Here is a 24,266-nt window from a genome sequence, read left to right as displayed (position 1 = left end):
AATGATAGCTTTTATTATAATATTATTAATAGGGAAGAGAAGGTTAATAGCAGAGGCAACAATAAGTTTATAAATCAATCTATGTGTTAAGAAATATGTTTAGTCATGTTTACATCTAAGAATTCTACTATGGAACCTTATAAAGATTAATTAGATTGTTTAAATGATCCAGCAACTACGTGTCTCAGGAACATGGTCAGGCACTAGGAAGGAATTGGGGAAGAAAAGCATTTGAAAGCCACCAAAACAGACTATTGAAGGGCCGTGGACTTTGGGCAGTTTTATTCTCTAGAGAGTTACCTGAACACTTTTCTTATTGCCCAAATAACTAACATTACAAACAATTCTTATAAGCCAGATGATCTGATTTCTTGATGTTCAGGGAGTGAAATGAGAGATCAGACTCCTAGAGACAGATATGCTAATAGCATTAAGAAGTGAGAGCCAGGTTTAAGAACTAAAACAGCATAATTGTCCAGATAGGTCCATTTAGTGAAGGGACAGATTGCTATAAATATGTCAAGAGCTGGCCAGGCATGGTGGCTCACGACTATAATCCCAGCACTTTGGTAGGCTGAGGCGGGTGGATCATGAGGTCAGAAGTTGAAGACCAGCCTGGCCAACATGGTGAAACCCCGTCTCTACTTAAAATACAAAAATTAGCCGGGCGTGGTGGTGGGTGCCTGTAATCCCAGCTACTTGGGAGGCTGAGGCAGGAGAATTGTTTCAACCCAGGAAGTGGAGGTTGCAATGAGCTGAGATTGCACCACTGCATTCCAGCCTAGGTGACAGAGCAAGACTCCATCTTGGGTGGGGGGGGGGGAGGGGAAGGCAAGAGCTGCATTTATACTCTTTTTTCCTAACCTTCAAGGTGTATGTATTAGCCCAATTACTACAAAGGGTAGAAAGACTTTTAAGATATCTGAATCATAATGGTAAAGAAATATCATCGTAGGACATTCTCTATGATATCACAGATGTTATATTATAGATGTTAAACAGGAGGAATGAAATTTTTCTGCCTTCCTTCTTCTCAATAGTGTAATTTATATCATCTTTTATAACCTCTGCTGTACAATATGTTAATAAGAAATCATTGAATTATGAGGATGGAAGGGACTCTGAAGTAATACTGGTACCCATTCCTTCCCCAAACCTACTCATCTTAGGTTTGCCACCTACCACAGTCACTTCTAAGCCCTTCCAAAATTGCCCTTTGCATAGCCGCTACTGCAGTAGCACAAGCCTGCCTATTGGGATATTTTCCTTATGTATAAGTAATCGACTCCAGGGCTGATTTAAAATTCCCACTGAGGAGAATTTCTTTTTTCCCTTATGTGAGGAGAGTATGTCCAGCTACCACATTCCTTTTCTAAGCTTAATAATATTCTCCTCAAAGTTTCTGATTATTAAGACTTTAATAATCAACCTCTTCTGGCCATTCCCTTTTCACAGTGGCCCATTTGGGTTGTCAGCCGTAGATAGCTCAACTATTGCAGAGGACTCCTGAGTTGTTCCTCCTGTTTAGCCCATGCTCCTGCTTGATGTTGCTCAAGCATATTTATCTGATTCTTTGGCTGACGTGTGGAATTTCCCCTTTTCCTACTGTGTTTCTTCTATTGTGTTTGCTTCTGGAATTATAAAGTACCATTCATTTTCATGAGAAATTAATGTATTTTTCTTAGTTTTTTGTTCATAAATGTATTTCCTGTATCTGATACATAGTAAGCATTCAGTAATTCTTTTTAACTTTCTGTTGGAGGGGGGAACATTTCAGATCTAATCTTTTAGCAAATTTTAAGTATATAATATGATTTATTAACTGTAGCTTCCTGGTATACATTAGAGCTCTAGAACTTATTTATCCTATATAACTGAAACTGTATACCCTTTAACCAACATCTCCCCATTCCTCTCCCTCAACCCCCACTGGTAACCACCATTCTGTCCATGCTCTGCTTGCATGAATTCAGCTATTTTAGACTCCATATATAAGTGAGATCATGTAGTAATTTTCTTTCTGTGTCTGGCCTATTTCACTTAACATGATATTCTCCAAAGTTCATCCATGTTGTTGCAAATGTTAGGATTTCCTTCTTTTTAAAGTCTGAATAACATTCCAATATATGTATGTGTCTGTGTGTGTGAGCTATAACTTCTTTACACTTTCATTTCTTGATAGGTACTTAGGTTGTTTCCATATCTTGGTTATTGTGAATAACGCTGCAGTGAACAAGGGCATTTCTCTAATTTTTAAGGTTGTTTTTGAGTGCTGCTTCTTACCTGCCCATGTTTTACTGGAAATCTTTATCCCTGTATCCCTGAAACCAGCCACCAATTGTTAAGACTGGAGTTAATATCGGTTTAGAACTTACAGGAATGTACAAAATATCTAAAGGGAACTATTTCAGCAATATGTATTTTATCTAGGTTCAGAGTTTTAGTTGGCCATTCTGAGATTTAATTCAGTTAAGTGTGATGTCTTCTCATAAAGGCACCTAATACTGTGCTTAGGGTTCAAGGTCTGGGTAGTGTGGTGTGGGGTTACTCCCTTTGAGGGACTTACTTTCTTTTTGAGGCAAGCTTTAATACATGAAAATATTAAAACATTGTTTTCAGCAATAAATGATGAATGCTGTCTTAATCACTGCTGAAATTCTGGAACTCTAGAGGGGCAGAGACTGATATAAACTTGAGGAAGCTTTGTGTAACAGGTGAAACTTGGAATGTGATCCTAAACTCTGGTTAGCATATCAGTCATGTTTTGCTGAGTGGTAAGAATGTTCATGGCTTTAGCAAAGATCAGATATTTACCACAGTCCTATTCAATATAGTCACAGAATCTTGTTTTTCATAAAAGTTAGTATAGTGTTGGGTACAGTGGCTCATGCCTATAATCCCAGCACTTTGGGAGGCCAAGGTGGGCAGATTACTTGAGCCCAGGAGTTGGAGGCCGAGGTGGGCAGATTACTGGAGCCCAGGAATTTGAGACCAGCTTGGGCAACATAGTGAAACCCTGTCTCTGCAGAAAATACAGAAATTAGTTGGGTGTGGTGACACATGCCTGTAATCCCAGCTACTCAGAAGGCTGAGGCGAGAGGATTGCTTGAGCCCGGGAGGCCAAGGTTGCAGTGGGCCAGGTTCGCACCACTGTATTCCAGTCTGGGCAAGAGAGAGAGAGAGACCCTGTCTCCAAAAAAAAAAAAAAGTTAATATTTATTAGTTTTATCCAATTACATAACAATTACATGAAAATAACTAATTATAAGCCTACCATACTGTTAATATTTTTGGTATGCTCTTTTAGTCATATATGTAATTATAATTGTTTATATTTATTGAAACCAAAATGGAAATCCTCTTGGAGTGCTGTTTTATAACTTTTTGCACTTATGTTTTTCCACTTATAACACTTTTCTTCATTTTATTAAGTGTTCTACTGAAATTCTTATGGCTTTCTCATAATTCATTTAATCTATTTTCCTACTGTTACATATTTAGGTTGTTTCAAAAGTTTTGGTATTATAAAATCTGGAAAAATATCCTTGTAGGTAAATCTTTAAACACACCTCTTATCATTTCCTTTAGTTAAATTATTAGAAGTGGGTTGGTTTGGAATAAACATAGTAAGACTTCTTATACTTATTGCTGATTGCTCCCAGGAAAGCTGCATCTGTTTCAGGCCTATCAGCAATGTATCAGAGGTTTCATTTCCCTGCCCTGGCCAACACTGGGCATTAATATTAAAACCAAAAAGTGAATTTAATAGGTTAAGAAAAAGGTAATATCTTATTGTTTTAATTTGCATTTCTTTGATCACTACTTGGGTTGACTGTTTTTTAAAATTTCTTTTATAAAGAGCTTTATGCTTATATTTCCTTTATAAAGAACTTTAATACTCTTAACCTGTTTTCTTCTATAGTGGTATTGGTTATTTTGTATTGGTCTGATTCTGGGCATTGCTGTGTCATCCCACTGAGCTGTTAGGCACTTTGTGTTCGAATAACACACAGTTTTAATTATTATTGCCCTATAATACATTATGTTTGCTAGAGAAGTCCTATACCATTATTATTTTTTTAATGTCTAGGATATTCTTGTCCCCTTGTCCCATAAATGAACTTTAAAATCATTTTGTTAGATTTTAGAGAATCATTCATTGGGGTGTCTGTTGGAATTGTATTGAATTTACATATTACTTATGAATAAATTGATGTATTTTAAATAGTCAGTCTTCTGTTTAGTTGCCTGGTCTGTCTCTCCATTTATTCTTACGTGTCCCCTCACTCATCTACACTTTTAGGGAGATTTTCTTTTCCTATACACTTCGTGTATCTTATTGGAAATGAGATATTTTTTCACTGTGTGTGTGTGTGTGTGTGTGTGTGTGTGTGTTTTGAGACAGGGTCACTCAGGCTGGAGTGCAGCGGTACAATCATGGCTCACTGCAGCCTTGACCTCCTGGGCTCAATTGATCCTCCCACCTCAGCCTCCCAAGTAGCTGGGACTATGGGCGCATGCCACCATGCCTGGCTAATTTGAAAAAAATTTTTGTAGAGCAAGGTCTCACTATGTTGCCTAGGTTGGTCTCGAAGTCCTGGCTCAAGCAATTCCCTCACCTTGGCCTCCCAAAGTGCTGGGATTATAGGCATGAGCGACCATGCCAGGCCCTCATTGTGATTTTTTTAAAAAATAGTTTTTGATGGTATGTAGGAAGGGTGTTCATCTTGCATGTTTTGTCATGAAAATTATCATATGAAAATTATATTAGTGCATAATTTTTTGTTGATTCTCTTGTAATGCAAATTATTTGAAGATAATGATAATTTTGTACATCTCTGTTCTTATGTTACACAGCTATTTTTTCCTCTTAATTACTGCACTAATTAGATCTTTGAGAACACTCCCAAACAGCAGTCTTACCATCTTCAATTTTATATAAGTTTTATATAAGTTTTTTATAAGTTCAGGCAATACAGATTTTATGATTATCCTATTGTTACATTGTACCTGTGATCCTAAATTATACCTTGTTTGCCCTTTTACATGATTTTGATAGTGAAATAAAATACAGTAAACTGCCTTTTGAAGCAAAAATTAATACTGTAAATGCTATGCATGGGAAGGATACTAAACTGCATCTTTCTACCTCTTGCATCTTTGGCTATATAATAAGTTTTAGGATTTTCCAAAGTAGCTAGATAGCAGCCTGAAAGTAGTTTGTCTGCCTACCTTTAAAAAGCAATAGGTTTTCTCTAAAAAAAAATTTTTTTTTTTGAGATGGGGTCTTGCTCTGTTGCCTAGGCTGGAGTGCAATGACGTGATCTCGGCTCACTGCAACCTCTATCTTCCAGGTTCAAGCGATTCTCCTGCCTCAGCCTCCCAAGTAGCTGGGATTACAGGTGCACACCACCACGCCCAGCTAATTTTTATTTTTAGTAGAGATGGGGTTTCAGCATGTTGGCCAGGCTGGTCTCGAACTCCTGACCTCAGGTGATCCACCCGTCTCGGCCTCCAAAGTGTTGGAATTACAGGCATGAGCCACCGTGCCTGGCCAAAAAAAGTTTTTTTTAAATTTTATTGCTTTTTAAAGACAGAGGTCTTGCTACATTGCTCAGGCTGTAGTGCAGTGGCTATTCACAAGTGTGATCATAGTGCACTGTGGCCTTAAACTCCTGGCCTCAGGCAGTCCTCCTGCCTCAGCCTCCTGAGTGGCTGAGACTACAGGCACACCAATGCATAGCTTAATAGGTTTTCTTTTCTACTGTTGCTCTCAGATGCTTAATAGGGGAGGTGGTATCTTCTCCACGGGATTTTTTTTTTCTTATTTTTTTTTTTTGAGACGGAGTCTTGCTCTGTCGCCCAGGCTGGAACGCAGTGGCGCAATCTCGGCTCACTGCAAGCTCCGCCTCCCGGGTTCACGCCATTCTCCTGCCTCAGCCTCCCGAGTAGCTGGGACTACAGGCGCCCGCCACTACGCCTGGCTAATTTTTTGTATTTTTAGTAGAGATGGGGTTTCACCATGTTAGCCAGGATGGTCTTGATTTCCTGACCTCGTGATCTGCCCACCTTGGCCTCCCAAAGTGCTGGGATTACAGGCGTGAGCCACCGCGCCTGGCCTCCACAGGGTTTTTTTATTCTGACTAACCTTCTTAATCAAAATTAATTTTAATTGCCCACAGAGGCCTTCCTATGAGTTAATATGAATTGTCAGAAGAGTACATAAATTACATAGGATTAGAGATAGTGTTCTCTATTCAGGAAATCTGATATACAAATATGCTGGTAACTCCAAAGTATTTTTTTTTTTTTATTATTGTACTTTAGGTTTTAGGGTACATGTGCACAATGTGCAGGTTTGTTACATATGTATCCATGTGCCATGTTGATTTCCTGCACCCATTAACTCGTCATTTAGCATTAGGCATATCTTCTAATGCTATCCCTCCCCCCACCAACCCCACAACAGTCCCCGGAGTGTGATGTTCCCCTTCCTGTGTCGATGAGGTCTCATTGTTCAATTCCCACCTATGAGTGAGAACATGCGGTGTTTGGTTTTTTGTCCTTGCGATAGTTTACTGAGAATGATGTTTTCCAATTTCATCCATGTCCCTACAAAGGACGTGAACTCATCATTTTTTATGGCTGCATAGTATTCCATGGTGTATATGTGCCACATTTTCTTTTTTTTTTCTTTTTTTTTTATTATACTTCAGGTTTTAGGGTACATGTGCACAATGTGCAGGTTTGTTACATATGTATCCATGTGCCATGTTGATTTCCTGCACCCATTAACTCGTCATTTAGCATTGGGTATATCTCCTAATGCTGTCCCTCCCCCCTCCCCCAACCCCACAACAGTCCCCAGAGTGGGTAACCCGACCTTTCTCTCTGGCTGCCCTTAACATTTTTTCCTTCATTTCAACTTTGGTGAATCTGACAATTATGTGTCTTGGAGTTGCTCTTCTCGAGGAGTATCTTTGTGGCGTTCTCTGTATTTCCTGAATCTGAATATTGGCCTGCCTTGCTAGATTGGGGTTCTCCTGGATAATATCTTGCAGAGTGTTTTCCAACTTGGTTCCATTCTCCCCGTCATTTTCAGGTACACCAATCAGACGTAGGTTTGGTCTTTTCACATAGTCCCAAATTTCTTGGAGGCTTTGTTCATTTCTTTTTATTCTTTTTTCTCTAAACTTCCCTTCTTGCTTCATTTCATTCATTTCATCTTCCATCAGCGATACCCTTTCTTCCAGTTGATCGCATCTGCTACTGAGGCTTCTGCAATCTTCACGTAGTTCTCGAAACTTGGCTTTCAGCTCCATCAGCTCCTTTAAGCCCTTCTCTCCATTTGTTATTCTAGTTATCCATTCTTCTAATTTGTTTTCAAAGTTTTTAACTTCTTTGCTATTGTTTTGAATTTCCTCCCGTAGCTCAGAGTAGTTTGATCGTCTGAAGCCTTCTTCTCTCAACTCGTCAAAGTCATCCTCCATCCAGCTTTGTTCTGTTGCTGGTGAGGAACTGCGTTCCTTTGGAGGAGGAGAGGTGCTCTGCTTTTTAGAGTTTCCAGTTTTTCTGCTCTGTTTTTTCCCCATCTTTGTGGTTTTATCTACTTTTGATCTTTGATGATGGTGATGTACAGATGGGTTTTTGGTGTGGATGTCCTTTCTGTTTGTTAGTTTTCCTTCTACCAGACAGGACCCTCAGCTGCAGGTCTGTTGGAGTTTACTAGAGGTCCACTCCAGACCCTGTTTGGCTGAGTGTCAGCAGCGGTGGCTGCAGAACAGCGGATTTTCGTGAGACCAGAAATTCAGCTGTCTGATAGTTCCTCTGGAAGTTTTGTCTCAGAGGAGTACCCGGCCGAGTGAGGTGTCAGTCTGTACTGGGGTGGGGGGGTGCCTCCCAGTTAGGCTGCTCACGGGTGAGGGACCCACTTTAGGAGGCAGTCTGTCTGTTCTCAGATCTCCAGCTGCGTGCTGGGAGAACCACTACTCTCTTCAAAGCTGTCAGTCAGACAGGGACATTTAAGTCTGTGGAGGTTCCTGCTGACTTTTTGTTTGTCTGTGCCCTGCCCCCAGAGGTGCAGCCTACAGAGGCAGGCAGGCCTCCTTGAGCTGTGGTGGGCTCCACCCAGTTCGAGCTTCCTGGCTGCTTTGTTTACCTAAGCAAGCCTGGGCAATGGCGGGTGCCCCTCCCCCAGCCTCGCTGCGGCCTTGCAGCTTCATCTCAGACTGCTGTGCTACCAATCAGCGAGACTCCGTAGGCATAGGACCCTCCGAGCCAGGTGCGGGACACAATCTCCTAGTGTGCCGTTTTCCAGGCCCGTTGGAAAAGCGCAGTATTAGGGTGGGACTGACCCGATATTCCAGGTGCCGTCTGTTACCCCTTTCTTTGACTAGGAAAGGGAACTCCCTGACCCCTTGCGCTTCCCGAGTGAGGCAATGCCTCGCCCTGCTTGGGCTCGTGCACAGTGCGTTTCACCGACTGTCCTGCACCCACTGTTTGGCACTCCCTAGTGAGATGAAACCGGTACCTTAAACAGAAATGCAGAAATCACCCATCTTGTGTGTCGCTCAGGCTGGGAGCTGTAGACCGGAGCTGTTCCTATTCGGCCATCTTGGCTCCACCCTCCGAGAAAACCACTGACTCCAAAGTATTTTTTATCAGTCTGATTTGTCTCTTGAGCTTCATACCCTCTACCCACCTGCCTCCTGGATACGTACCTTCAACTCTGTTGACTGAGCCCTCAATCTGTGCCTATTTCTGCATTCACCATTGTCCTGTTGCCGAAACCACCTCCTCCCTTCACTGTCATATTTGGTTGGTTACTCGATTCTCTTCTTCTGTATTAGAAATCTCTTTCCTGCCTCCTCTCATTTCTTTTACCTAGACTGTTGCAGTACCCTCCTCTTAAGAACTTTTCACAGCTTTTAGTAGATATTCTTATGCAAGTGGAGGAGAAAGGATGTATACTGCTTGGGCCTATGAGCAAAGTCTGAAGCTGCTGCCATGAGTAGATAATTTCTTTCCAATATAGGATAGTGGTTGAGAGTGTGAAATTAGATATTCAACAAACTTGGCATTGAATTTTGGCTCTGCCACTTATTACCATGTGACCTAAAAATGATATAGCTTTTTTTTTTTTTTTTTTTTTTGAAACGGAGTCTCGCTCTGTCACCCAGGCTGTAGTGCAGTAGCGTGATCTCGGCTCACTGCAAGCTCCGCCTTCTGGGTTCAAGCCATGCTCCTGCCTCAGCCTCCCGAGTAGCTGGGACTACAGGCACCCGCCACCACGCCTGGCTATTTCTTTTTGTGTTTTTTAGTAGAGACGGGGTTTCACCGTGTTAGCCAGGATGGTCTTGATATCCTGACCTCGTGATCCTCCCTCTTCGGCCTCCCAAAGTGCTGGGATTACAGGCGTGAGCCACCGCACCAGCCTATATAACTCTTTTAAGTGTACTGATGGAATCATGAGTTGTTTCCAGTTTGGGGCTGTTATAAAAATGCTGCTATAAAATTTTTGTGAATATCTTTTGATGAGTATCAGCACTTATTTCTATTAGGTATTTGGTCATACTTATGATGTTTAGATTTAGGAAGTTTTTGCCAGTTTTCCAAAGTGGTTATACCAAGTTATATCATCAGCAATGTAAAGAAGAGTTGTTAAACCTTAATTACAAAATTTAAAAAGTAAAAAGAAAAAGGTATATGGAAACACATATCTGAGCAAATAACTCTGTATGTGTAGTTTAATGGAGGAAGTGATTCTAATAGTATCTATTTTGCTTATTGTTGTGAGAATTAAATTAGTTCATATAAAGTGCTTGATGAGGATAGTGCCTTAGACATACTTAGGATGGAAAAGGGATGCTATTGTTATTATTGATGTTATTGTCATCATTATTTAAATTACTCATATGAAAATTGCATATGACTACATTATATCAGTGTTTGTTTTAGTGTGAAGTTGTTTTTCCCTAAATATTCAAGTAAACAACATAATCCTTGAAAAAGTGCTGTAGATTTTATTAGATAGCTTTGCATACCTCTTGTCACACTGGGGTATGTAAATATTCTAATTTGTGAAGCCCTGTTTTAACCTTGTCCTGATTCTAGTTTCTTCTTGATCTAGTCCATCTTCTATAAGCTCTTTGAGTTATCCTCTAAAATTTAGTTTTGATCGTGAATTACATCATCAGAAAAAGCCTGCTTAAATTTAGCCTTTGACAGTTTCCTTTTCCCTCCAGGATAAAGTCCAAACCCCTTCATAACCTTTTCTTACTACTTTTCTTCAACTACTCTGTATATTGTACACCTTTTAATCTGTTTATGCAAGTCTACTGGCCTTCTGCTTTTACTCTTCTGTACCTTTGCTGTTTCTGGTCTCTTTGCATAGAAGGCCTCATCTTTGACTCCTTAGCAACATTTTCCTTTTTCAGGTTTAGTTGTAATTTCTGCCACATTGAAGCTCTCTTTCTCAATTCTCATCTTCTCTATCTAATATCATATCAAATGTTAGTTAAATCTAATTTATCAATACTTTTGTTTATTAGTTAGGGCCTTTTGTGTCTTGTTTAAGAAAATGTTTGTATATCCCAAGGTCATTGCATTTAGATTTACTGCCACTTGGAATTAACTTGTTTGCATTGAGGTAGAAATTAAAGTTCATGTTTTTTCCCCACATGGATATCCAATTGACCCGGCACTCTATATTCATGAGACTGTACTGCATGTTACTTTTGTCGTAAGTAAAATATAAGGTATACATATAAAGATACTGCTCTGTTAATAATTTTGTCTATCTTTATGACAATAGTAAATTTCCTAGTTATTATAGCTTTTTAATGAGTCTGGATACTTGATAATGTAATTTTTGTAGCTTTGTTCTACTTCAAGATTGCTGAAGATATTTCAGGTTCTTTACATATATGTATGTCTTAGAATTAGCTTGTCAGTTCTCCTTTCCTCTGCTTAAACATCTTGCTGGAATTTTGACTGGGTTAGCATTGAATCTATAAATATATTTTAATCTTATATTCCATAAACATGGCATATTTTTCCATTTATTTAGGCCTTGTAGAATTTCTTCCAGCAGTGTTTTATTCTTTTCAGTGTAGAACTATTGCATATCGTTTCTTAATTTTATCCTTAGGTTTTGTGTGTGTGTGTGTGTGTGTGTGTGTGTGTGTGTGTGTATGTATGTGTGTGTGCATCTTCACTGTTGTAAATGGTATTTTTAAATTTTATTTTTCCCTGGTTCCCTTCCTTGATCCAGATATTCAGCAACCCTGGGAACAGTGTTATTTGCTCAGCCATCTGTATTCCCATACTACTTGTTTTTTTATTGTTATAGTTTTATCATTACATAAGTAATGTATGAGTTAGTTATTGATGTAAAAGATTTAGAAACTGTCTTTTCCAGAAGTAACCACTGTTACCAGTTGGAAGTGTATTCTCCTAGATTTATACTGCTCATTGTGGTAGCTACTTCCACATGTGGCTATTGAGCATTTAAAATGTGGATAGTTTTAATTGAGATGTGCTGTAAATGTAGAATACGCTCTGGACTTCAACGCTTAGAATGAACAAAAAGAATGTAAAGTATCTCATTAATTTTTTATATTGTTTAATATAGTGATAATATTTTGACTACGTTGGATTAAAATGTGTTATTAAAGTTAATTTTACTTTTTACATTTTTATGTATTACTAGAAAGTTTAAATTATATTTGTGGCTTTTATTATTTTTCTATTAGTGGGGTTGTAGCCCATTTTCTATGGATTTAAATATACATGTCTAAAAATGTATTGTTTTATTTTTCATAAATGAGAATGTGGTATTGTTCTCCAAATGATTGTTTTTTACTTCATAATCTTGAACCTCGGGAGGCTGAGGCAGGAGAATGGCATGAACCCGGGAGGCGGAGCTTGTGGTGAGCCGAGATCATGCCACTGCACTCCAGCCTGGGTGACAGAGTGAGATTCTGTCTCAAAAAAAAATAATAATAATCTTGAACCTCTTTTAATGTGAGCACACATGGATCAACTACATTGTTTTGAACTGTGTACTAGTATGTATTATGGGTGTGACATTCGTCCACTGTTGAAATTCAGGGAGTTGTTTGGGTTTTGTTGTTGTTGTTGTTTTCTTGCCATTACAAACATGGTTGCAGTAAAAAAGACCATATATTAGTCTCTTTGTATACATTTAGAACTAGAATAGCATCTGAGAAGTGGGATTGCTGGGTCACCAGGTGTCTTACACATTATAATATTTAAAAAATTTTATTCAGCCTTATTGAATTATAATTGCTGAATACAAATTATATGTATTCAAGGTGTACAGTGTAATTGTTTTATGTATGTATACATTGTGAAATGACCACAATCAAATTGATTAACCATTAAGTATCATACTTAGTTATCGTTTGTGTGAGTTGGGGGTGGTGAAGACACTTAAGATCCATTCTTTCAGCAAATTTTAAGCAAACAATAGAGTATTATTAACTATAGTCACCATACTGTGTGTTAAGAGTCCCCAGAACTTATTCATCTTATAACTGAAGGTTTGTACTATTTGACCAATATCTCCTCATTTCCCTCACCCCAAGCCCTGGCAACCACTGTTCTACTCTCTGCTTCTATGGGTTTGACTTTTTAAAAGTTCCATATATAAGTGGAATTCCATGTAAGTAAAATCATACAGTATTTGTCTTTCTGTTTCTGGCTCATTTCACTTAGCATAATGTTCTTCAGAGTCGTCTCTGCTGTCTCACAAATGGCAGGATTTCCTTTTATGGCTGAATAATATTTCATTGTACGTATATTTTTGTATGTATGTGTGTATATGTATGTGTGTCTGTACACACACAAACACACACACACACTCTGTTTTCTGAATCTATTCATCTGACACTTAAGTTGTTTCCATATCTTGGCTATTGTGAATAATGCTGCAGTGAACGGAGTTCAGACATGTCTTCGACATTGATTTCATTTGCTTTGGATATATACTCAGAAGTAGAATTGCTGGATCATAATGTAGCTCTTTTTTAATTTTTTGAGGAATGTCTATATTATTTTTCTTAATGGCTGTATCAATTCCCACCAACAGTACACAAGCATTTTCTTTTCTGCACACCCTTGCAAACAATTGTTATCTCTTTTGTTTTTGGTAATAGCCATCATAACAGCTATGAGGTGATATCTTATTGTCGTTTTGTTTTGCATTTCATTGATTAGTGATGTTTTAACACTTTTTCATAATCTTGTTGGCTGTTTATATGTGTTCTTTGTAAAAATGTTATTCATTCTTTGCTTTTTGTTAATTGGGTTATTTTTATTTATTTTTTTGCAATTGAGTTGTATGAATTCCCTTATCTAATATGTATTTTATAAATTTTCTGCCATTCCTTAGATTGCCTTTTCATTTTGTTGATTGTTTTTTTTTTGCTGTGCAGAAGCTTTTTTTTTTTTTTTTGAGACGGAGTCTGGCTCTGTCGCCCAGGCTGGAGTGCAGTGGCGCAATCTCGGCTCACTGCAAGCTCCGCCTCCCGGGTTCACGCCATTCTCCTGCCTCAGCCTCCCGAGTAGCTGGGACTACAGGCGCACGCCAGTACGCCCGGCTAATTTTTTTTTTGTATTTTTAGTAGAGACGGGGTTTCACTGTGTTAGCCAGGATGGTCTTGATCTCCTGACCTCGTGATCCACCCACCTCGGCCTCCCAAAGTGCTGGGATTACAGGCGTGAGCCACCGCGCCCGGCCGCAGAAGCTTTTTGTTTGATGTAGTCCCATTTGCTTATTTGTTCTTTCGTTATCTGTGCTTTTGGCGTCATATCCAATACATATTTTAAATTAAAAGATTTACCCAAATTGCTCAACAGAAAGGCTGCTCTAAACACCTTAGCACTTGATATCAATCTGTTAGTTTTTTCAACTTGATTGACAAACTGTGGCCCTTGGTGATCCCTTAGTTACAGCACTTCCCATATATTTGTTTGTAATGGTGTTCTTCCCCCCACTGTAGAACTGGGAGCTTCTGGTGGGAAAGGGGCACAGTTTATTTATTTTAATAATCTCATCCATTTATCCATTCAGCATGCTTGTGCTTACCATGTACCAGGTGCTGTAATGCCTTTGGATATAAAGATGAATATGCCATCATTCTTGCCTTTGAGGAGCTCACATCTCCTGGCAAACCTCTTATGGTATTCCAGGCCAGTCATGATAAATGCCTGTTGGTTTGGAGGAAGAATATTGAGGGTGGTAGTAGGTAAAAAGTGCTCTTCTCTCCTTGGTTCTTATGAGTGATAATGTTTATTTTACTCAGAGCTGGAGAAGTTGTCATATAAAGCCAAGTAGTAAATACCAACTCAGTTTAATCATCTGGTCATTTCTGCAGTTACTTTGCTCCTAGTATCTAAAATTCACATTGAATAAGGATGCTTCCAACGAGATGTAGTGGCATGCACCTATAGTCTCAACTACTTGGGAGGCTAAGGTGAGAGGATTGCTTGAGCAGGAGTTCAAGGCCTGTCTGAGCTACATGGTGAGACCCTATCTCTAAAATAAAGGATACTTTTTATATTCTGATGATGCCTTTCACATGAAAAATCTTTTAAAATGAAATTCATTTTTTGTGATTGTGAAGAATAAAGGTGAATCATAATCATTATCAATTTGACACCTGTGGATTTGCATGAACAGTTACTGACCAAAAGAAAAGACTACTTTGTGAGAAAATTGAGCCTTCTGGATTTCCTTTAGGATGTAGCTACAGGAAATTAATTAGATGATTTTTGATGACATCATCCTGACCACAGCACTTTCTCTGAAAACAATGCTATTTTTCTTGGACCTTTTTGCAGACATTTTCTACACTATGTGCTTTATTATATAATTTGCAATAATGCTAATATGAAATCCATACAAAGGCTTGTGGTTGTGTGTGTGTGTGTGTGTGTGTGTGTGTGTGTAAGAGAGAAAGAATGTAGTTGAGGTAATTATTTTACTTCTAATAGTACAGGAGAGTGGGTTAAAAGGTAAAAAGCATTCCATTTTAGCAGAGAAACAAATCCTCTTAGGGAGTATTAAGTTCATGAGGGGAAGGCTTGGCAACTTTTCTGGGGTGTGTATCTTACAGGCTTTTGAGAAACAAATAGGATTGCTAAACAGTAACTCTCAAATCACTGAAGACTGTAGGACTTGGAAATGCTTGCGAAGAATGGAGACAGGACATCGATTTCTTGATTGTGTTGTTTGTACTTTGTATTATAAATCGGCTGAGTCTGACTTTTTGGGCCTGTAGTGAGTTATAAAAAGCTCTTTTTCTTCTGCTGATAAAATAATTACCACCTCAAAAGAAATTGTACACCCAGGGAATATACATATATATATATATATGTAATGTATGATAATGTTTGCAAATCATTCTGCCCTCAGCTGTTTCATCTTTTCCAACTGTAATTTTCAAAGTTCTACTTTATCATCACGCCATCTATTATATTTTTCATTCTCCTCTTTCAGTCATAACATTTTGTAGTCTCTTCATATGTAGAGTAGAAGCAACTTGAGATTAGGAATTAGGAGACTAAATTCAACTCCTGGTTTTGCCACTAGAGGCATTCTATCATGGACAGGCCTCTTGTGGAAGCTCTTTGGGCTGCTAGTTCATCACCTGTAAAACAGGAAGACCAGATTGCATGATTGTTAGAGCTGGATTGCTCAGTGTAGTAGCTGTTAGCCACATGTGGTTATATTAAATAAAGTAAAAAATTTGGTTTCCCAGTCACAATAACCACATTTTAAGTGCAAAAATAGACTAATGTGGCTAGTAGCGGCCATATTCGACAGCACAGAAAATTTTTTTTATCATCTTAGAAAATTCTATTGGATAGTCCTTCCAGTCTTTTGTATATTGACTCTTTAATCAGAAGACAAAAAGTGCAGCAATGTGAATCATAGACTATTTTTGTTTTTATATAGTATATGCTATTTATATTAGGATCATTTTTATCCCCTGTAGCTACACAAAGGAAAGAGAGAAGATTCTGCTTCTGGCAAAGTTGCTCATATCAGCACAGCCACATAACAACTATAAACTGTGGGCAAAATATAAAACAAACAGCTATATGAGGGTACTAGAGAATAACCAAACAGGCAGAAACCGGAAGAGAATTAACACTTGGAAAAAGAGAATAACACTGAGTGAATTCCTTGGTTTTATATTTTTTGTTTGGTTTTGTAAGAGTGTAGGCCCCAGTCCTCACAGTGCTACTAAAATTATGTAGAAACTTGTAGCCTTTTTGATTGAGGAATCAGAGGGCAGAGTATGGGCCACAAAAACAACCAGAAAGTGAGGTGGGAAATCCTGTAAAGGGGACAGCCATGTAGGGGAGCCCCAAATTCTATGTATAAACTCTGATCAGATCTCTAGGTAGCTCCTAGGCATGTGAGGACAGATTCCAAGCAACTGAAGTAAGGCTGGAAGAACTGAATAGAGATTTCACCTGCTGCCCACTTCAGGAGAAACAGTTTAGTGTTTGAGTTCATCAGAGTTAACTGCTAAAGCAGAAAAGTTAATATTGTATAGAATAATATGACAAAATTTCAGGTGTATACAGTGTATCATTCACAACGTCCAGGATATTGTCCAAAGTTGTTAGACATAAGAAGAAACAGGAAAATATAACTCATACTAAAGAAAAAAGACATTCAGTGAAACCAGCCCCAAGGTAACCCAGATGTTGAAATTAATGGAAAAGAGTTTTAAAAGTTACTGTAACTATGTCCAAATATGTAAAGTAAAATATGCTTATAATGAGTGGATAGGAAATCTCAACAGAGAAATAGAAACCATAAGAAAATAAAATGGAAAAATATAATATCTAAAATCAAATAGTCATTCATGGGCTTAATAAAACATTAGAGATGACAGAGAAAGAGACGTGAACTTGAAGACAGATTAATGGAAAGTATCCAATCTGAAAATCAGAGAGAAAATAGATTAAAAAGAATAAAAAGAGCCTCAGTGTCTTATGGGACAATATCAAATAGTCTTACGTATATATAATTATATACATGTTACAAAAAGATAAACAGAGATAATGATGCAAAAGAGAGTATTAGTAGAAATAGTGGCTAAAATTTTCCCCAAATTTAGTAAAAAATAAATTTACAGATTCTAACACCTCAGCTAACCTCAATCAGCATAAATACAAAGAGAACAACACCTAAATGTTTTATATTCTACTATAAACCAATTATAAAGAGAAAATCTTGAAAGCAACCAGAGAAAAATGACACATTAGATAGAGGGGGAGCAATAATACAGATGATGGCCAATTTCTTATCAGAAATAATGGAGACCAGAAGACAGTGGGAGAAAATCTTCAACGTGCTGAAAGAAAAAAAAAATCTGTCAACCCCAGAATTCAATAATCAGCAGAAATAATTTTCAAGAGTGAAGGCAAAATAAAAACATTTAAAAATAAGGGAAAACCAAGAAAATTATCAACAGACCTGCGCGATAAGAAATGCTAAAGGAAGATTTTCCATTCTGAAGGAAAATGACATCAAATGGAAACCTAGACCTACAAGGGAAAAAAAGGAGAAACTCCAGAGATAATAATAAATATGTTGGTAAATATAAAAGATTTCTTGGCCGGGCACGGTAGCTCTTGCCTGTAATCCCAGCACTCTGGGAGGCCAAGGCGGGTGGATCACATGAGGTCAGGAGTTCGAGACCAGCCCGACCAACATGGTGAAACCCTATCTCTGTTAAAAATACAAAATTAGCCGGGCATGGTGGTGCATACCTGTAACCCCAGCTACTTGGGAGGCTGAGGCAGGAGAATCGCTTGAACCCAGGAGGCGGAGGCGGAGGTTGCAGTGAGTCGAGATCACGCCATTGCACTCCAGCCTGGGCAACAAGAGCAAAACTCCATCTCAAAAAAAAATTTTTTTTTTTACTTTTTTCTTTTTCAATTTTTAAAAAAATGCATATGGCTAATTAAAGCAAAAAGTATACCATTGAATTGTAGGATTTACAGCATACATCGGTGTATTATATTTAATTCTTATACGTTGTTGGGAGCATGAAATGGTACAACTATGTTGGAAAAAGTCTTACATTTCTTTAAAATCTAAACATACACTAACCCTGTGGCCAGCAAGTCTGCTGCTAGATATTTACTCCAGAGAATTGAAAACATTGGTGTCCATAAAATGGGTTGTATAAGAATGTTTATGGCAGTTTTACTCATAATAGCAAAATCTGAAAATAGCCCAAGTGTTTCTCAATGGAAGAATGGAAGTAAAAACTGTGTATTTTAAAATATATGTAGCAACAGGAATAAATCTCCAAAACTAAAATTAGACTGTGTGAAAGAAATCAGATATCAAAAGAGGATATACTTTATAATTCCATTAATAAGAAATTCTAGAACAGGCAAAACTAATCCGTAGTGAAAACAGTCAGATCAGTGGTTGTCTTTGGGAGCAGAGGTGAGGACAGGTTTGACTAGGAAGGGATATAAGGGTATTTTATATGGCGATGGGAATGTTTCATCTCTTAATATGTGTTTGGGTTACCTAGGTGTATGTGTGTGTCAAAACTCATCAAATGGGCCGGTTGTGGTGTCTCACGCCTGTAACCCCAGCACTTTGGGAGGCCCAGGTGGGTGGGTCACAAGATCAGAAGTTCGAGACCAGCCTGGAAAACATGGTGAAACCCTGTCTCTACTAAAAATACAAAAAATTAGCCAGGCGTGGTGGCACATGCCTGTAATCCCAGCTACTCAGGAGACTGTGGCAGGAGAATTGCTTGAACTCAGGAAGAGGAGGTTACAGTGAGCCAAGATTGCACCATTGCACTCCAGCCTGGGTGACAGAGCAAGACTCTGTCTAAAAAACAAACAAACAAAGCCTCATCAAATGGTATATTTAAAATTTGTGCATTTTATTATTTATAAATTCTATCTGAAAATATAAATAGTGATATACATGCTGAAGTATTTAGGACTAAAGTATGCTAATATCTAAAACTTACTTTAAATTGTATCAAAGAAACAGATTGATGAAAAGATGTATAGATATGTCATAAAGCACATTTAGCAAAATGTTAGGAGTTGTAGAATCTTACTATGGATTATATTATTCACTGTGCAGTTCTTTTGACTATCTTTGTAAATTTTCACAATAAAATTTTAGAAAAAATAAAAAATAGAAGTCTTGGTAGTGAAAGAAAGATGAGCAATAATTCTAGTGATTCGAATTCTTGGTGAGAGCTGACCCATGTGGAATAAATTTCACTGGGTAGCCCTGGCTCTGCCTCCCTATGCCATGAAAACAAAACCACTTCACGATTCCCGTCTCTTTCCTGGCTGTACGTACCCCGCATATCCTAGAACGATATCACAACAACATGTTCATATATGGCTGAAACTCAGTTCAACTAGATGTCCAAAATCAATGAAGTGCACGTTATCCTACAAGGGCAGTTTGGGTGGCATGAGTGGACGGAGGAGGTGGCAGACTCATTGTCTTTCTTTGCTTTAGCAATGGTGGCAGTGCTTTTTTATTTGTATGGCCAGGGCCTTTTCTTACAGTATCTGCCATGGGGAGTCACCTCCCTCTTGCAAGAAAGTGCTAAGCTGAAGCAGAGAATGAGATATAGGTCCCATGGAGAAAGTACTTATGCAATTTAATAGAAATCACCAGGGCTAACCCTCTAATTTTATCCTGAAAAATAGGAAGCCTATAGGAATGATATGATTTGACAATCATCAAGTGACTTGCTTCAATTTGTTATATCTAAAAGTAGTTTTCTTTTGTCATAATTTTAGGACTTCTAAAGATCCTAAATTAATTAAGTATTTTACCCATAATGATACAATTTATAGAATGTTAACTGGATCCTAGTCATTTAAAATAATGATTACCATTGATAATGGATTATTTGCATGTGATTAATATTTACCATTGACAAGTAGATTTCTCATTTTTGTATACATTATTTCATGTTATTCCCACAAAAACCCAGAGCAGGTATTTGGATTTCAGGAGTGGATTTTTATGTAGTTTGATATAATTCAGTAGTTTCCCAGAGAAACAGGCTTCCTGAGATATACCAAAAGCCTTCTGCTTGATAATGCATGTGCTACACCCATATTAGGGACTGTAGATTGAACCAATAGCTAAGAGTTAAGCATATAGAATCAAAATTAAAAGACTGAGAAACAGATATAACCTGACATATCAGAGACTGCAGCATCATTCAGGGACTGAGAGGAGTTTGAGTTGTATTGTTCCTAAAGATACTAATGACAATCTGTAAGGCTAAGAATGTGATTTTTGCGGCTAAGATGCTGTCATTCTGGTATAATGGGTGGCAGGCTGCCCCACCAGAACAGCCGCTAGGTAAGCTTGCACTTTCTTGATTTTTAACTTTGGGATCCTCGGGGCCAGATTGGAGAAACTGAAGCAAATTAATGGTAGTTTTTCTGTTTTGTAGATGAGAAAACTAAAGTTTAAAGAGGATGGATGATTTTTCATAACATTACACAGCTAATAATAAGTGTTATATTTATGGTTTTCTAAAATAATGTGAAATATGTTCTGCTAGCTACTTGGAATATGATTGATACAAAGGAGTTATCCTTGCTGAAACAAAATCTACCGTGTGTCCAGTTTTTAGAAAGATAATTTCCAAAACAAAACAACAGAAATGATAATTTCCTACAGTCCTTTTTAATTTTGTAAAACCATCACTGAGGTTTGTTTAATTTTTGTCATTGTGGCTTAGAATAATTAAAATCTGATTAAAATAGTTTGTAGAACAATGCCCTTCCCATTCACTGATACAGATGATCCAAATTAGGAATCCTTTCTTATTTCAGTTTTAGCTCACTAAAAACAGTCTGTTTTCTAAGCAGTAATCAGAATCTTTTATTCTCCCTGAATAAAGGTACTTTTCTCTAATTACCATGCAACATATATGAATCCCAAAGTTCTCCTTTTCTACAAGGAAATCACATTGAAAAGAAATCACCATTGAATTGCTTATTGCTTTTATTTCATAATACATATTTTTCTGCAGACTCGCTAACCAGGTGTCCGTTGCTTTTTGGAGGTGTGTTAGAACATGTCTTTCACCCTTTCTTGGAAGATAGAGATTGAGAGTGGCAAGAACTTTCTAAATTTTTTTTATTATTTTAGTGTCTGATAACACTTCACTAATTAATTACTTTTACTGATTTTAGTTAGAATTTGTGGTAATTGAGTCTAAATTTTACCTTTTAACTATTTTTTAGGAGGCTTGCCTAGGCAAATCAAGAAGCTAAAAATGATTACAGGATGAATAAAATACTAATATAATTTAAGTATTTTATTAAGTATTTTAATAAGTATTCATAAATTCTCTAGAAATATTAGACATATAAGGAGTTAACTATGTTGATCAGAATTTATAAGCAGAATGTGGTTAAGATCATAGTTAAGATCAAATAGACTTTGGTTGAGTCCTCAGTCTGACACTTAATCTAGTTTTGTGATCTTAGGTAAGTTATTAAACTTCTTTAAGCCTGAGTCTCCTAATCCATAAAATGGGTAATCTGCAATAAAGTATTTAGCACAGTGTTTAGCATAAAGCATGTAGACAGTAAGTTTTAGCTGCCACAGCAGTTGCTGCCATGACTATCTTCCCTAATCTCTTCCTCTAGCCAAGAAAGCCATTAGAGAAGTTCTATTAATAGTTACTGTATATATTTGGCAGTAGCATAACTCTACCCATCTATCTAATCAAATCTTATTACTAATTCAGATCCATCTTTCTCCTGAATCCAAATCAGCCAGGTACTTATTTTTCCTTTGATATACAATTTTATCCTATTACTTTAGTCATGAGCTCATGATCCCAGTGGTTTATGCTAACCGAGAAGGGTTCCTATAATAAAAATAGTGGGCCGGGCGCTGTGGCTCACGCCTGTAATCCCAGCACTTTGGGAGGCTGAGGCAGGCAGATCACTTCGGCTCAGGAGTTTGAGAGCAGCCTGGACAACATGGCGAAACCCCGTGTCTACAAAAAATACACAAAATTAGCCAGGCGTCATGGTGCATGCCTGTGATCCCAGCTACTCAGGAGGCTTAGGTGGGAAGATCATTGGAGTCCTGGAGTTCGAGGCTACAGTGAGCCAAGATCAAGTCACTGCACTCCAGCCTGGGTGACAGTGAGGCCCTCTCTAAGAAAAAAAGAAAAAAAAATTACTGGTGACAGTCCTTATTTTGTTTATCTCTTAGCCATCTATAAAACTGTCCTCTAAAGCCTGTCACTTTCGGTAGATCAGTTTTAGTCCTATGCTGTTTCAACTGGGAGGTCAGGATCACCTAGCTACCCTTTGGAAATCAAACTTACCAGCTCCCGCCCCACACTCGCATTGACTGACAATCTTCTCACCATTTCAGCATCAGAATGGAGTGTAGGGGTAGGCGGCATAGTTAGAAAAACACTTTTTCTTTTTCTTTGCTTTTGTTTAAACTTTCTCCCCTTTCCTCCCTCCCACTGTGAGTTTTTAAAAAAATGATTGCTTTACTCTATTGCTGAATACCTTTACTCTCTCCAAAAAAGCAGCTGGAATATCTTTTTTCATAAAAGAGATGAGGAAAAGGGCACTTTCATGTAAAACAATGATAAGTTCAAACATGCATATTTGTATCAGCAACAGTCTTTCCAAAGGCTCAGCAGAGTCTGCAGAATTATTGGAATGGAAAAAATATACAATACTGTAAAACCTGGACTAGCTTCCTGGTTCCTAAAATTGTCCAATTTGTTTTAAAGCCACCTTCACTGCATATGAGATCCTGTAAGAAAAACAACTACCAAATTATTAAGATGGTTTTATTAACAGACTGTATCACAAACTATGTAATGGCCTTAATGTTTGAGGCAAACTCATGGTAGTGATGGAAATTTAAGGGCCTTCTCTCCTTATTTCAGGTGAAACATGCATGAAGTTGGAAAACTCTTTGCCAAAGCTTTTACCAGACTGATGGATTTTCTTGAGTTGTTTTAGAAGTGTAAAATTTCTTATAGAATTTCCGTAATGCGGACTGAATAGTCTGTCCTATTTTAAAGTTCTTCTGGTTCTTCCAGTGATTGCTAAATGTTTAATCTATCACAAACAGGCTCCTTGCTGTGGAGTTCAAGATATTGTATTTACATTTATTTTCTTGATCTACTCTATCAAATTCCTAATGCTTCTCTTTCTCTCTCTTTTTTTTTTTTTTTTAAGACAGTCTCATTCTATTGCCCAGGCTGGAGTGCAGTAGTGCGATCTCAGCTCACTGCAACCTCCACCTCCTGGGTTCAAGTGATTCTTATGCCTCAGCCTCTTGAGTAGTTGGGATTACTGGCATGCGCTACCACATCTGGCAAATTTTGTATTTTTAGTAGAGATGGGGTTTCTCCACGTTGGCCAGGCTGGTTTCAAACTCCTGACCTCAGATGATCCTCCCGCCTCGGCCCCCAAAGTGCTGGGATTACAGGTGTGAGCCACCAGGCCCAGCCTAATGCATTCTTAATAGCATCTTTTCTGCAATCTGGCAATCCATACTTCTTTTTTGGTCACTCATAAGAAACAATCTTTCTCTCTTGTCTTAGATTCTTTTTGTTTTGCTTGTGTTTAAATTGGTTCAACACAGAAATGTCTTAAATGAGACCAAGTTCCCAGCCTGGTTCTTAGTATCTTATTTACTTAATAATCTATAAATGTACCATAAATTAAGCTCCTATTTCTGAGACTGTCTCATCCCTTAGTGTCTTTTGAACCCAAAGATGGAGTAGTTGGAAGATACATTAAGCAGTGAGTAGAAAGAAGGAAAGAAGTTGTGTGTGAATCATTTGTAAAATGAATTTGCAATTTAAAGACTGCTGTTATTCATTGATGTGTATATGTGTCTAAATAAACTTATATTGAAGTATTATATATGGAAAGGTACACAAATAATTTTTAAATGAATTTTCACAAAGTAAATGTATCCTTTTACCCTCTCGGCATATCAGAAACTGGAGTTACCAGTAACTCATTAGCGTTTCTTGCCTCCTTCCAATATTAATCACACTCAAAGGATAACCATTATTCTGACTTACAACAGCATAGGCTAGTATTTCCTATTTTTGAACTTCATACAAATGGATTCATATAGTATATCCTCTTCTGTACCTGGGTTCTTTTGCTCATTGTTATGTTTGTTAGATTTATTATTGTTGATG

At 37.8% G+C, this 24,266-nt stretch overlaps 1 protein-coding gene across 1 annotated transcript in view; it reads left to right on the top strand.

The window, feature by feature from the left end:
• TTC28 (tetratricopeptide repeat domain 28) overlaps positions 1-24,266 on the top strand; it is a 726,372-nt gene that overhangs the window by 389,695 nt on the left and 312,411 nt on the right. The gene's annotated exons all lie outside the window — the stretch shown is intronic.

The sequence above is a fragment of the Nomascus leucogenys genome, chromosome 7b, assembly GCF_006542625.1.
Source record: "Nomascus leucogenys isolate Asia chromosome 7b, Asia_NLE_v1, whole genome shotgun sequence".
NCBI classification, from domain to species: Eukaryota; Metazoa; Chordata; class Mammalia; order Primates; family Hylobatidae; genus Nomascus; species Nomascus leucogenys.
The sequence above is the reverse complement of the archived record's forward strand: the minus strand, read 5'-3'. Positions and strand labels throughout refer to the sequence as shown.